The following is a 16036-nucleotide window of genomic DNA, read 5'->3' on the forward strand; positions in this document are numbered from 1 at the left end:
TATGTGAATCTAGGCAAGTCATCACTTCTCTATACTTTGGACAGCTCCTGAGGACTTAATTGTAGTATTCAAGGAGGAGGAAGAAGACCCCATCCTGGGAATTCTATCAAAGCAAACATATTCATATACAGGCATACCTTGAAGATATTGTGAGTTTGGTTCCAAACCACCGTAATAAAGTAAATAGCTCAATAACCCGAATCACACAAATTTGTTGGTTTCCCACTGCATTTAAAAGTTATGTTCACACTATACTGTAATCAATTAAGTATGATCTATTAATTTATGTCTAAAAATGTACATATCTTAATTTAAAATGTTTTATTGATAAAAAATGCTATCATTGAGCTTTCAGTGATTTATAATCTTTTTGCTGGTGATGGGTCTTGCCTTGATGTTGATGGTTGCTAACTGCTCAAGGTGGTGGTTGCTGATGGCTGGGGTGGTTGTGGCAATTTCTTTTTCTTTTAAATATTATTTTATTTTTTCCTTGAATTACATATCAAAACAATTTTTGGCATTAATTTTTACAAGATTTTGAGTTTCAAATTTTTCTTTCTCTTTCCCTCCTCTCCCCTTTCCCTAAAATGGTAGGCAATTTGACATAGATTATACATGGCTATTATGTAAAGCATATTATGGAATAGTCACAGTTATGAAAGAAGCAGCAGATCAAAAGAAAAAAACACACAAAAAACCATAAATTAAGTGAAAAAAGTATGTTTCTATCTACATTCAGTGTTCATCAGTTCTTTATCTGGATATGGATAACATATTCCTTCATTTGTACTTGGATCACTGTGTTGCTGAGAAGAGCTGAGTCATTCGTACTTGATTGTCACATAATGGTGCTGATACTGTATATAGTGTTTTCCTGGTTCTGCTCCTTGTACTTTGCTTCAGTTTGTATAAGTCCAGGTTTTTGTGAAATTTGCCTGTTCATCATTTCTTATTGCCAATAGTATTCCATTACATTCATATACCGCAGGTTGTTCAGCCATTCCACAATTGATGGCCATCCCCTCAGTTTCTAACATTTTACTACCATGAAAAGGACTGCTAGAAATATTTTTGCACATTTAGGTCCTTTTCAGTGATCTCTTTGGAATACAGACCTACTAATAGTATTGCTCGATCAAAGGGTATGCACAGTTTTATAGCACTTTGGGCATAGTTCCAAATTGCTCTCCAGAATGGCTGAATCAGTTCACAACTCCACCAATAGTGCATCAGTGTTCCAATTTTCTCACATCCTCTCCAACATTCATCATTTTCCTTTTTTGTCATGTTAGCCAATCTGATAGGTATGAGGTGGTACCTCAGAGTTGTTTTAATTTGCATTTCTCTAATCAAAAGTGATTTAGAGCACTTCTTCATATGCCTATAGATAGCTTTGATTTCTTCTTCTGAAAATTGTCTGTTTATATCCTTTGATCATTTATCATTTGTAGAATGGCTTGTATTCTTATAAATTTGACTCAGTTCTCTACATATTTGAAAAGTGAGGCCTTTATCAGAGACCCTTGCTGTAAAGATTGTTTCCCAGCTTTCTACTTTCCTTCTAGATCTTGATTGCATTGGTTTGGCAATTTCATAAAATAGTATGCCAATGAAGTTTGCTGCAGCGGTTGACTCTTCCTTTTACTTGAACACTTAGAGGCCATTGTAAATGGCTATTAATATTGGTTATTAGTTGGCCCAATTTCAATATTGAGAGACAGGGGAATGGCTAGTCGGTGGAGCAGTCAGAACACACACAACATATATGGATTAAGTTCACTGTCTTATGTGGTCATGGTTTGTGGTGTCCCAAAACAATATTAACATTAAAGATCATTGATTACAAATCACCACAACAGATATGATAATAATAAAAAAGTTTGAGATGTTGCAAGAAATACCAAAATGTGATACAGAAATATGATGTGAGCACACGTTGTTGGAAAACATGCTTGAAGTAGAGTTGCCACAAATCTTCAGTTTGTTAAGAAAATATCTGCAAAGCACAATAAAGCAAAGAAGTATGCCTGGAGATACATGAACCTGGGCAAGTCATAACTTCTCTGTACCTCAAACAACTCCTGAGGACTTATTTACTAAGCTGTGATGTCCAAGGAGGAGGAAGGAGATCCCATCCTAGGAATATCCATGTCCATATATACATATTCTAGAAGTGTTCTCTTGTAAAATACAGCTTTGTGAGAATCAATTTCAATTTTATCATTTTAATAATTACCAAAATATGCATGAAAATACAAACCAAAAATATTTGAATAAAAAGCTTCACACAACAAACTTCACTGAAATAATTTCTTTGCCTCATTGGACATTTGGAAAAAAACATCTATCATCCATAGTTTTAGTTTTGTGGAAGTAACAATAGTTTAATGTGTATGCTTAGCAATGTGAAAAGAAACTAAGACAGAGATGTTTAGGTCACTTCCTACCGGTGAGACTTGCGTTTGACTTGTTTAGTTTCTGTTTCCTTTTATGCTTTTTGAGCCCCTTCTACTTCTGAGAGGTTTTTGTAATTTTCTATTGTTTTCTGAAGTTCATGGATAGTACTACAAAGAACATGGAACTGCTTTACCCTTAGTTCCAGCTTATCTTCAACATTATCTTTTATATGGAAAAGACGTAATTATTTCCCCAAAGCATCTAGTTCCTTTAATGTTTCATGCCTGTCTAGATGGTGTTGTATTCATGACTTTTGCATTATATTACTGGCAATTTTTTTGTATTCATTTTGCATGACGGATCTGCTTTGTACACTCAGCAATTTTTTTTTTTTTTGCATATGCCCCAGCTATTTTCTATGTCTGTGTACATTTTTTCATAGTTTTCTATTTCTCTGATACCCATATCCTATACAAACAGGGTTTTTCTCATTGAAAATTCATTTTGGGACAATGTACTCCTCAGCATGTGCTAGTATTGGTCATATCCTTCTTCCTAAGACACAGCATGGCATCATTTAATGAAACTTCTCACCAACAGGTTGATTCTCCCATCATTGCCATCACCATCACCATCAATTAGGAGATGTTTCCTTATAACTTTATTGTCTGTCATCATCTTGGTGGGGTTCTGCCTAGGGGCAGCTTATCACCTGTGTCCTGTGGCAGCAGGGGCTTGGGCGAATAGCCACTGGGGATGAGGAGGCAAACCCTGCCACAGGAATGATTACTAGAGCCCTGACTTCCCCTCGATTCTAATTTTCAACGAATTATTTCTTTCATAACCTCTTTCTAAGTTATTGATTCTTTTTTCATATCTTTCTTCCTTACTTCTAACTTCAATCCCCACTTTTGCCTCTGTCTCACTTATTTTCTAAAAATAATTTCTAAGCTCTTTAAAAAAATCTCTTGCTTTATCTCTTCTAGGAATTCTTGTTGGTTTTGTGTCAAAGCTTCATTTTTTTTCTTTGAGGCTTTACTTCTCAAGTTATTCTTTTCTTCTCAGCTGGCATCTTGAGCTGCCCTGTTGCCACAGAAGTACTTTATGATGGGATTATTTTTATTTGTTTGCTCATTTTTCCATTTAATTTTTGACTTTGGACTCTTACCTGAGTTTCTGTCCTATTAACATCCTTCCTTTTGCTGCTTTTGTAGCTCAGGGCCTGCAAATTTTTACTGCTCTCACAGTGATGTCATTAGGATCGAAATCTACCTAGTCTGAGTTCAGTGAGTTTTTGACTCAGGTTTGGGTCTGTCAGTTTGTTTCTGATTGGGAGTTTCAGTAGACTGCTGCTGGACTCAGCTCCGATTAGCCCACTGGGAGGTTTTGTGAGTTCAGAATAACTGAACTGCAGGCCCTCCTTTGGTTTGGGCCTTCTGCCTTGGTTATTTCACTAAATACCACTGAAATAAATGGTTATTCTACTGGTTATTCCTGGCTACTCTACTCCACACTGGGCTAGAGGCTAGAAATGAGTCCCTGCTCTGCTCCTGGGATCAGAACCATAGAGCTATGGTTTGCTTCTACAACTTGTTCCTTGTTCAGCACATATCTAGGTTCTCTGCTAATGATTTTTCTCTTTATCCTCAATCTGTGATCTAGAACAAGGTAGTAGACAACAGAATTACCAGATGGCACTGATTTCTGTACCCCATGCTAGTTTAGAGATCCCAGGGGATATGATGCTTCCTGCCCTGGTGCCTAGGCATCACCCGCTTTTTGATCTCTAGATGCTGGAATGCTCTATGCTTAATGTATTCCTGGCTAGACCCTGTCTTCAAGCTCTATAGACCTTTTTTTCTGTCTCCCTAGGCCACCTTGGCCTGGAAAAATGATTCGTGATGACATTTCTTGGCTTTCCTGAACAGAGTTCAGTCTAGTGAGTTTTCTGGATGGTGTTTGGTGGGGAGCTAGATTGTACTCCATCTTCTTGACTCTAGCTTCCCTTGTATTTTCTTTTTTTTTTTTTTTTTTTGAGAAGATGGTATCTAGAATATCTTTCATTAGGAATATGAAGCTACAGGAGTCATACTTTATTTCAGGAAGAAATGGGCCACTCTGGAGGGCCAATATTTGGTGACCTCTGGATTAAGCAATTGTCAAGATCATCAGAGTCTCTAAGCTCGTCCTTTTTTTGCCTTTAGCTTGCTTGTTGCCCTCTCCACCTTCAATAGCCAATCAGCCAGCAATGCCTAAGCATCCATATGATACAAAGTACTATTCTAGGTCCCATGGAACAAGAAATTAAAAAAACCAAACTCTACAAAAGTATAAGGACACTTTGACAGCGTCTGCCCCCAAAGCATCTACTTAGTTTTTATCTCAGTCAGCATCACTGGAAGCAGTCAGTTCACTTTCTGGAGTGTTATAATTTTATTTATTTGTGTGTGTGTGTGTGTGTCTGTGTGTGTGTGTGTGTTTGTATGTGTGTGGGAGGAGGGGGAGAGAGAGAGAGAGACAGACAGAGAGGAGACACAGAGAGAGAGAGAGAGAGGAGAGAGTGGGGGTTTGGGGGGAGAGAGCTATGGTTTTATCAGTGTGTGGGAACTTCGTATTGATGAAACTTGGAGTGGTTCTTTTCTCTCCACAGTGCAAGAGTCCTTCCATCTGTGCAGACCAGCAACTCAGCTGTAACTTATAGTCTTAGACAATTGACCAGGACACTGGCAAGCTAGATGAATTGCTACAGTTGTCACGGAGAACTGGTATGTTTCTGGGGGAGGACTTGAAATTACATATTTCTGACTCCTTATTTTGCTCCGGTTTCAGGCTCACTAAGCCACTCCCTGGTCATTTCCATTCTGTGGCACCTGCATCTCAGGCCTTCGCCTCTTAATAGAACTCAAGCTCTCTCACCTGATTAATGTGAACCTGAGCCTGAAACTTTATTTTACGCTTGTCTTAGGCCTACCAAGCTGGCCATCTGCATGCCAAGAAACTTATTGAGATGAGATGGGACCAAACAAACGATGTCATTGTTACAGGAAATGAATTCCAGATAAGCAAATTCCCTCTACCAGGGCAGATCAGCATTTTTTCTGTGACTTTTAGTCTTAAAGAGTTTCAGGGCAGTAGAGAGGTGGGGCTGAGGGGTGGAGAGAAGCAACTAAGAAGTTAAATAACTAATCCAGGGTTGGCCGAGCCATTATGTGCCAGAGATGGGGCTTGAACCAAGCTTTCTTGGTTCTAGGGCCATTTTATCACTGCCTCTCTTATAAAAGGTTATTATTGTTTTTATTACTGTTGCTGTTGTTGTTAACATAGTATACAATATCAAACATCTGAATCTTTTGAACCTTGATCAAAGATTTCAGAAAAAAGTTTGTTTTTTAACTTTTTGGAAAGGCTGGCAGGATCTGGCATAGAACCTTGTACAAACTAAGGACTTAGTGTCAGATGGGCAAAGATGACAAAAAAAAATGACAACTTTTGGAGGTCTGAGATAGAAGTGAGACAGATCAAAGACGGTAGCAAAAAAGTAGAGAAAAAAAGTGAGAACAGATGTTAAAAGGGAGCAATGAGAAATTTAGGTACAGAGTAGAGGTAGTCAGAATAGGGGAAGGAGAAAAGGGATATCATAAAAAAACTTAATCACACTTAATTCTTAAGCATTTTTATAAAATATACAGATAAGAATGCAGGTCAGAAAGAACCACAGATAAGCAGGACAGCTATGAAACTTACATGTTGAATTTATCATACATTTAAGAGGCCATCTATATATAATCCAGACTAGCAGTTTTATGTGCAATACTATTTTTCTGCTCTATTCTGTATACGGAAATGCTCACTTTATTTAGTATTTATTAAGTGGGAACTCAGCAAATGTTTGTTGCTCCAAAGAGGAGGTTGGCGTTATAGAAGGTAGTATTTGGAATGTTAAAAATTTGCCTAGAGTTTCCAAAGGCTTGGTGATCTGGACTGATTTCCCACTGAAATGCCTGTAACAATACAGTTAGTGTATGTGTGTCAAAGCATAATAGTTGGCTGTTCAGTTGCTAGCAAATATTTAGCAAAGGCAGATGAACGAACAATTTTCCGGTCATCCACAGAATTCTGTTGATCAAAGGCCATTCGCCTTTGATAAGTTAGCCATCTTTTGGAAAATTCTGCAGTTTATGGATATAATTTTGTTACCAAACTTTTTTTCCTCTTTTGAAGCTATAAAGCCCTATAGGAGTTCCAAGTAAGAAAAATAAATATTTGGCAAGGGTGCCATCTTGTGGAAGTTTTTAAAAGTTTAAAAATTTACTAAACTACCATTCTTTCACTTTTTTTTGACATCATATTCCTTCTCCCCGTATTTCTGTTTTCTTAATTGTTTTTGTAATAATTTTCTTAAATATGTAAAAGGCCAAGAATGTAGGGTTGATTTTATTTTTAGAAAAGAAGATTACAGTAGTATTGCCCAGCATTGGATGAGTCTGGAAACTTGGGTTCCAATCCCACTGTACTAACCAGTCATCTAACTTGGGTAAGTTTCTTAAATGCTTTTTGTGTTTTGTTTTCATCATCTACAAAACAATGGATATATATTAATTAGTCTCTGAGTTCCTTTCCAGCTCAGACGTTCTGTGACTCTAATAAAAACCAGAAGCTATCTTGACCAAAAGCTTTGGCCAACAAGTGTAACCCGTAGAACTGGATCTCAGCTCCTCTGTAATGACAATAGCAGAGTAATAGAAAATAGCACAGAGGGTTTGAAGACTCACACAGGTTTCTGGCCATCTTTAAAAATTAATTTGGCTGGTGATACTCTTAATATGAGACTCGTCTGATGACCAAAAAGTTCGTATGCTGATGAAATAGTCTCTGAGCCTGTGTTCTCATTTGTAAAATGGGGAGAATAGTTGTATAACACACCTCACAGACTTGTGAGAATCAGAAGTGATAATCTGAGAAATATATATAGTAAATTGTAGACTGCTGCTTGACCTTTTAAAAAGATGGAGTGGTAGTGATTAATCCCAGTTCCATCTCTAAATAATAATAAATGAACTAAAGAAAAAATTTAAAAAGCAACACTAACACAAAGGTAGGGAAAGAAAGAAATCCTCAAAGAAAACTAAAACTAGAAAAAAGGAAAACAAACTAAAAATAAAAAGGAAAACTAAAAAGAAGAACAAAGAAATGAGCAAACTAAAAAAAAGTCTTAAAACAAGAAGTAAAGAAATCTACAGGGTAAAACCAAGTGAGGAGAAATCTCTGGAAGGAAAGAATAAGACTGTAGTAATAACAAGTAGCTTTCTAGACCAAAGAAGGGACATATGAAAAAACTTTCTGAGGTTTTAGAATTATAATTAGAGCTATGAGGAACAAATTAGCATCTATAAAAGTGGATGTTGTAGATAGAGGGGCATTATTGTGTAGATATAGATTCTAAGGGTGTGCTGGTAAATGTTTAACAACTGACTCTCAGGAAAAAAAACCCAATAACTGTGTGGCACAACATACTTTTAAGTTTAATCTGTATTATTGCCATTTTCTCCATTACTTTCTTAAGTTTAGATAATCAACAAAACAATAAGTCAAGTTTGTTTTCTCATGAGGTGTAAATACTCACCATCAACTCATGCTAGTGGCTGTAGATTACCATTGGTTAGACTGTTAACTAAAGTCTTAACTACTTAATTATAACCTGATTGTTAAATCAATGGACCTCAAACTTTTTGGTCTCAGGATTTATTTACAATCCTAAAAATTATTGAGGACTCGCACCCAAAGAGCTTTTGTTTATGTGGCTCCTATCAATATTTACCATATTGGAAGTTAAAGTGTATTAGTATTATGAAAATAATTTTGACCTCAGGGACTCACTGAAAGGGTTTGGGAACACATTTTGCAAACCTCTGAGCACTAGAGCCTTTGATTTTCCTTCAAGCTCCTAAGCTTTTGTGATTCAGTGCTTCATAGAGCTGATGAAGGGGCTTGAACTTTGTGAACTGCCCACTGCTATGGATAGGAGCTATTATCATTGGCAGGAGGCCCCCCCCCCCCATTGGCTGTGGGGCCCCACTCCTGAGATTATTGGAAGCACGATGGTGACCAAAACAACCACCAAACCAGCTTCCATTTGTAGTTCATTTACATGTTGCAACCAGCCGATTTTAGCTGATGTGCCCTACAGCAATGCATGTGGAGAAGCATGCCTCTGTGCTACTGGGAATCCACAGTGGTAACTAAAAGCCAAACTGAGATCTGGAACAGATCCTTTTAGTGATCACAGTGAAGACTCCTGGTCTCTGGCTCTAAGCTTGTGAGAAAATTCTTGAACTTTTTTATTAACTTGGAATCATCATCTTTGCTTCTTCACCTTTTGTTCATGACTGACACTTGCTCAGTTTCCTACTTTCCCTGAGATACTGTTTATTCTCCAGTTTATTTTGTTGACATCTTTTTAAGAACAACAAGGACTTTAATCCCTGAGATCTTTGGAATTTACCCTTGAACTAATACTGCAGGACTTGACAAAATTATTAATAAAACAAATAAGTGTTTGCAGTACTATAAAGGCTGTTTCCATGTTTGGAATTGAAATGAAAACAGAAAAGCAATTATATGCACACCAACCATGATTTTTCAGAATTCTTTTATGTCTGCTAATCATCATTTGAGGACAAATAAATTCAATCAATAGGTTATGACTTTTATTGTCTATTTTTCTTTAATTATATTATTGTTTTATGTATGTTTTTCATCTTTCATTCCCTTTTACGTTGTCTTATAGTTAACGTACCTTTTATTCTTGTGTTATTTGGGGAGAATATGACTGTAACAGTCCTCCTGGTAAGTCTTGGGCTGGTCACCTAGAAAGGGGTCCTAGGTTGCTAAAGACCCTGACAACTGTATTTCTTTTTTAGCTGAAGGGGAAGAGAGGAAGCTAATGAAATCTGAATTGGAGGGTGAGAAAACTAGATGAAGACAGGAGGGAGATGGTGGAATGATTCCTCTACCCTACTGAATGGGGGCAAAGGGCAGCCATGGTGTTCTATTAAAGACTCTGTATGACAGATCTAATCTTATTTTTCACCAACATGAGGTTGACTCTATCCTTGCATTTCTTCATGTCCCTTAGTGGCATGAGAGCAAGTGACAGTTCTGGGAGCCCCATAGGAGAAAGTTCCCTTTCCTCTTGAAGGACCAAGATCCCACCTTCTTAGTTTATTATTAGAGTTTCATAGCTACAATTCTAAGGACAGAATTATTGTAAACTTGGGACCTTTAAATTGGCTCCATTAGATCATTAACCTAAAATTATTGTGACCTCTAGTGGTTACATATATATTTTATCAAGGTTTTTTTCTTTTTCTCTTTTTAATATTTTGATGAGTTGAAGATACAACAGTCCTACCAGCAGCCCTAATGTGCTGATATCAGTTTTGCTTGCCTGGTTATTGTTTAGAAGTGGGAATGGCTGCAGGGAGGGGAAATGAAATGTTGGGGAATTGTGGGGTCTTAGTGAGGAAGCATGTCTCCTGGATGATTTCCCCGTCTTTTGCTATTGCTAAGATTAGACAGGTAGCACTTACTTGATAAGACAAAGGTACAAGTATTGGGGGGCAAATGCAGCAAGTTGAGATGAAAAGTGAACCAGCCAGCTTAGTGGGTGGCAGTCAGAGTTGTATCCATACTGGTCTGCAACGTGAACTGATTTGCAGACCATACTAATTAATATACTGGCTGTACTCACTCCTTTTCATTCTTGTGAGGATCGGATAGTCAAGGTTTGGACTGGGAAGTTAAAATTTGTAGTTATGTGAACAGGTAATTGATACCTAGCAGGTAGGTGGCACAGTGGATAGAGTGCCCAGCCTCAAGTCGGGAAGACTCCTCTTTGTGAATTCAAATCCAGCCTCCGACATTTACTAGCTGTGTGATCCTGGGCAAGTCACTCGACCCTGTTTGCCTCAGTTTTCTCATCTGTCACATGAGCTGGAGAAGGAAATGGCAGAATACTCAAGTATTGTTGCCAAAAATACCCCAAAATGGGGTCACAAAAGAGTTGGGCATGACTGGAAAGTGACCCAACAACAATAACAAATTGAGAGCTGATGCTAATTCTCAAGAAGCCTGTTTTTTAATGTGCTTTTATTAATTTGATTCCAACTATGAATCATAGCTCTAACTGCAGGTGAGGCTTGAGTTTTCCAGAAAACAATGGGAAAGAATTAGAAGGAATCACAGACAAGCAAGACATCTATGAAAATTATATGTTGAATTTATCATACATTTAAAAGACAACCTGAATATAATCCAGACTTGCAATTTTGTGTGCAATACTATTTTTCTCCTCTACTTTGTATGTGGAAATGATCATTTTATTTGGTATTTGGCAGCTCAGTGAATGTTTGTTGCTCATGAGGAGGAGGTTGACATTATCGATTGTAGCATTTGGAATGTCAAAAATTTGCTTAGAGTTTCCAAAGGCTCACTGGGAAGGAAAAGAAGGGGCGAGATTAAGTGCAATGACTAAATACATACATACCTCTAGAAGATAGCTCTTAGCTTGAGGTCTGCAAACCTAAAAACATATTTTTTTATAATTGTATTTCAACACAATTGGTTTCTTTTTTAATCCTCTGTATCTCAATTTACGTATTTAAAAACATTACTTTAAGAAGGGATCCATAGGCTTTACTAGATTGCCAAAGGGATTCATGAAGTTTAGGTACCTCTGGTCTAGAAGATGATATAACCCACCAGGACATGTAAGCCAGTAGGTAACTGACAGGCAACACGAACCTGGATTCTGTTGAGACCAGGCACAGGCTTGTATACTCCCACAGTACCACCTAGTGTTCATGTTAGCTTTTTTCCAAAATAATTTTCTTTGATTTTATATTATAGCTTCAATCAATTTATAACTGAATAATTTTTGTGTTTTCTGAACTTAACTTTTCTTTGACAATTTCAAAAGTCCTTCGTATGCTGTTGATACAGTACTAATGGGTTATTTTATATTTCAATTAAAATACATGTTCAAATATAACATACAAATAAATGTTTTATGTTTAAAAGCATTGTCATAGTTTTTTTAACTTTTAAAAGTGATGTCATAGCGCTTTAAAAAAAAACTCGAGTTGGAAAGATCCCCAGAATCTTGGTCAGGAGAAGGGATTGTAGAGGCCATCTAGTGACTTCTCCAGACTCAAGTGATTTTGAGATGTCACAAAATGGCAGAGTCACAGATGCTATTTCAGTGTTACAATTGTTGGAGTCCTTGTGTATATTAGTCTCTTGGTTCTGCTCATTTTACTCTTTATTACTGGGCACAAATAATAGCTAGCCTTTATACAGCAATTTAAGGTTTGCAAAGCCTTAAACCGAAGCTGTTACCCGATAGGAGGTAAGAAGACTCATTCACAGTGAGAGAACCTGGGAGAATATGGCACTTACTAAATGAATTTTATAAACAAGATCTCATTTTATCCTCAGTCACCTGGTGACTGAGGTGCTAATATTATCCACATTTTATAGACGAGGAAACAGACTGAGAAGTTAAGTGTGTGAAGTCAAATTTGAACTCAGGTCTTCCTAACTGCAGGTCCAGTGCTCTATCCACATCCCTGCCACTTCTTAATGCACAACAATATCCCCTTACATTCATCTACCATGGTAGTTTTTTAGTAGCGTTTTTTATCTTTAGCTATTCAAGTGACACACCCCTACTTTGTTTCCAGCTCTTTGTTCCCACAGCGTGCTACTGTGGATATTTTGAGCTATATTGGCTTTTTGTTTCTCTTTGTCTTCCATAATACCTGTGTACTGTAGTGAGATGGCAAGGTATCATCAGACTTTTTGGGTATGATTTCAAATTTAAATCCCAAAGAGTTGAACTATTTCAGTGTATCAATGTGCCTATCTTCCCACAACTGCTCCAATACTGACCTCAACTTTTGCTATTCTTGCCAATTTGTATGGCATGAATTAAAACTTCAGAGTTGTTTTGATTTGCTTTCCTCTTCTTATGAGAGCACATTTTATTGTGTTTACATATATCATTAGGAAAATGTTTTTCCATAACCTTTGACCACTCAACATGTTAGTGAAGGCCTTTTGACATTGCATATTTGTGTCATTCCCTGCATAGTTTGCACTTCAGGCTTTTATTGATGATCCTGAAGTAAATGCTTTGCTCCACTCTAATATTTTTATCTGACTTTGCTGGTTTTATTCACAGAAAAGCATTTTATGTAGTCAAAATGGTCTTTTTTTTTTTTAATGTTTTATAATCTCTTCTATCAGTTGATGGTTAAGAGTATCCTTCCAGCTCTAGCTATGAAAGGTTGGTACCAGTCTTTCTTTTTCAAGTGTGACCTTTCATATTCAGGTCTTGTATCCATTCTGAATTGATTGTAGGATATAGTATAAGGCTCTTTATCTATTCTTCTTTATCTAATTGACTAGGAAATGTGTCAATCATATAGCTCACTGGTAGTATTATTCCCATGTAGATTTTAATTGCGACCCTGGCTCCTAAAACTTTACTCACAATAGCAACGAGAAAATAGCACTGGCCAGCAGAGACGTAAACTGTCAGCACCTAGCTAGTCAGATAATTTCTCTTTGAGAAACTGAAGCTGTCACCCAATAGGAGGTTAAGAGACCATTCACAACAATAGAACCAGGGAGATCATACCACTTACCAAATGAACACACAAAGGCATCTTTTTTTTTTCTTTTAGAATGTTTGCCAAGCGGTTACCTGCCCTTGCTGATTATGGGACACAGTGAGACACGAATGGAGAAATATGTCCCTCAGTGAAGGCTATTTCCTGCTATGCTTAGTCCATGAAGTATTCCTTCCTTTAACTGGAAATAATGAGCTACTGCAGAATTCACCACCTTCTCATTAGTAACAAGTCCTGCTGCTCATGCAATCTGTTCTGAAACTATTTAGTCTTCCTCTAGGAGCAGCTAGTGTAAGGAGCCGTACTACCTTTGTCCATAAAAAGGATAAATATCTTTTCTTTAATTTTTATTATAAATATGACAAACATTAATGATGAATATTTCCTTGTGAAACTATGAATCTTTATTAACATATAGCTTTTTACAAAGTATTTAATACAGTTACAATGGCAGTACCAATATTTCCCGGACTGTGTGTTTGTCCTCTTTAACTTCCTTTTATTCTTTGTATTTTTTCTTTTTTAATTATGAACTTGAAAAACACAAACAATATTTCCATATACCAAAACCAGAAAAAACTGTCTATGAAACCATGACCTTAATTTGAAGTTCTATTATATGAAGCTCTATGACAATGAATCTCTGTTATGTAATTTTGGGTTTTTTAGGATCATAAAAATTTTCTGATTATTAACTTTGACCAGTATTAGTTTCTAAAGCATAATTTGACACCAGTGCAGCCAATATACCCCATAAAAGGTTGTTCTGATGAATATGATTTCAAAGGAACAGTGTTAATACATTATCATCAAATCTCACCATAAAGTCATGAACTCTGATATAATAACATTTGTCCATTCACCCATGTATAACATTTAAAGACACTGGACTTCCTCTTATAATGTCTTTTAAATTATTTTTATGCCTATAAATTAGGCATAATTTAGGTTTCAATTCTTGGGAAGGAGCTGCGTCCAGCACATGCCAACAAATACTCTACACGTTGCTGATTTGGAAACTTGGGTCTGGCAAAAGGCTAACTTGGGGTTAAGGAAAAATGGTAGGGTGGCATTTATCTAATCATTATATAAACCTATGTCAGGAGCTTTCTCCTGAAATGAAAGACCCAGGTATACTTTGGGAAGTGTCCCTCGTTTCTTTCTCTGGATTTTCTGGGTCATGACTGGACAACTCTGCCTGAGAATTTAATCTAGTCTGTCATTTTTCACTGCTAACCTCTGGACCTTTTAAAAATTCAAGGTACTAGAAAAGTTAGATATTTAAAGGAATCTTTCGGTGAATCCATTTGCTGTGTAAATAAACTATTTCTATTATTTGTTTTGTAGGCCGCTTTTGTATCTACATGGATATAGAGCTGAAAGGGATCTTACACACCCAGTGTGACCCCTTTATTTTACAGATTAGGAAACTGAACTCTACAGGAGTAAAGTAACTTTCTCAAGGCCACAAGGGTAGTAAGGAGGAAAGTCAGTATATGAACCTAGGTCCTCAGTCTCCAAATCAGAGCTCCCTCACTATGCTAAAGGTGTAAATTTTGAAAAATTAAGTTTCATTATTATTAAAAAATAACATTAGCACTTATTTTCTTTTCCTCATATTTAACCCTCCACTCTGGCACTGGGGAAAAAGGTAAAAATCAAACTCTTGTAACAAATGTGCACTGTCAAGTAAACAAATTCCCATATTAGGCATATCCAAAATGCGACTCATTTTGCATCTTGAATCCATCACGTGTCAGGGAGTGGGCAGCATTCTTGCTCTTCAGTCCTCTGTAATGATGGTTGGGCATTGCAAAGATCTGAGTTCTTAAATCTTTCCACAATGCTTTCACAATGTTGTTTTCACAGTATAAATTGTTTTCCTGGTACTGCTAACTTTACTCTGCATCAGTTCCAAAGGCCTTCCAAATTTTCTTTGAACCTGTTCCTTCTGTCATTTCTTAACAGCACAATTGTATAACAATGCTAATAACAGCCAGTATTTATATAGTGCCTACGATGTGCCAAGCAGTCTGCTAAATACTTTATAGATATTACCTCATGTGGTCTTCACGACAACCCTAGGAGGTAGGTGCTATTATTTACTCCCATTTTACAGATGAGAAACTGACGCAGAAGGTGGGTAATCAGGCCCCAGGGCCACACAGCTGGCTGATGGGTGGTTGTTGTTTGTTCTTGAAAAGGACCAAAATGGCATCTCTATGTTGGGGTGGTAAGCATCTAAGATGTGAACTGAACCCTCATCTTCCTGATTCCAGGCCCAGGGCTCTGTATACTACATCACCACCAAGCTGCCCCTATTACATTAATATTCTACAGTTTTTTTGAATAAGAGGGAATGGAAAACACAGAAAACAGAAACTCATCATGATTTCAGGGTGACTAAAAAAAATTCCTTAGATTCTGGAAGTTTCACCGTCATCATTAGATTTTTAGTTTTTGTGTGTCGTGGCCCCTTTATGATTTTTATTTTGCAATTCACTCCATGGTTCACTTGGCTCATGTGTCTTTAGATGTTTTGACTTATTAAACTGAGTTTCTGAAAAGAGTCAATCTAATTTTTAGGTTGTTATTCCCTTCATGTTTTGCTTAGAATTTTATTTAATAAGTTTCCTAATATTTTCCTATTTTTTTATGTTACATTTTTGTTTTGTATATTATTCTGGAAGAGGATGATTCTGGATTTGGCTTCCTTTATTTTTTATGGTCTGGTGCACAAATCTGCATAAAAATTGTGAAGATTTTTCAAATTATTTTCTAAGTGTAGGGTTATGTGTTGCCCATGTGGTTTACATGTGTCCACATGTGTCTTTGTAGATGTGGATCAGTGGGAGGAATGAAATCTAAAATCTCCTTTGCCTACCCTGCCAGAAGGGGAGTAGAAGGTTGAGGGTATAAGGTTGGCTGCTCTTCTCTCCTCAGGAAAG

The 16036-nt window shown here is 36.9% G+C and overlaps 1 pseudogene; it reads right to left on the bottom strand.

Moving 5' to 3' along the window:
• Window positions 1-2488: 2488 nt before the first annotated feature.
• LOC140509067 (THO complex subunit 7 homolog) lies at window positions 2489-3288 on the bottom strand (annotated as a pseudogene).
• Between the last annotated feature and the right edge of the window lie 12748 nt (window positions 3289-16036).

The sequence above is a fragment of the Notamacropus eugenii genome, chromosome 5, assembly GCF_028372415.1.
Source record: "Notamacropus eugenii isolate mMacEug1 chromosome 5, mMacEug1.pri_v2, whole genome shotgun sequence".
NCBI classification, from domain to species: Eukaryota; Metazoa; Chordata; class Mammalia; order Diprotodontia; family Macropodidae; genus Notamacropus; species Notamacropus eugenii.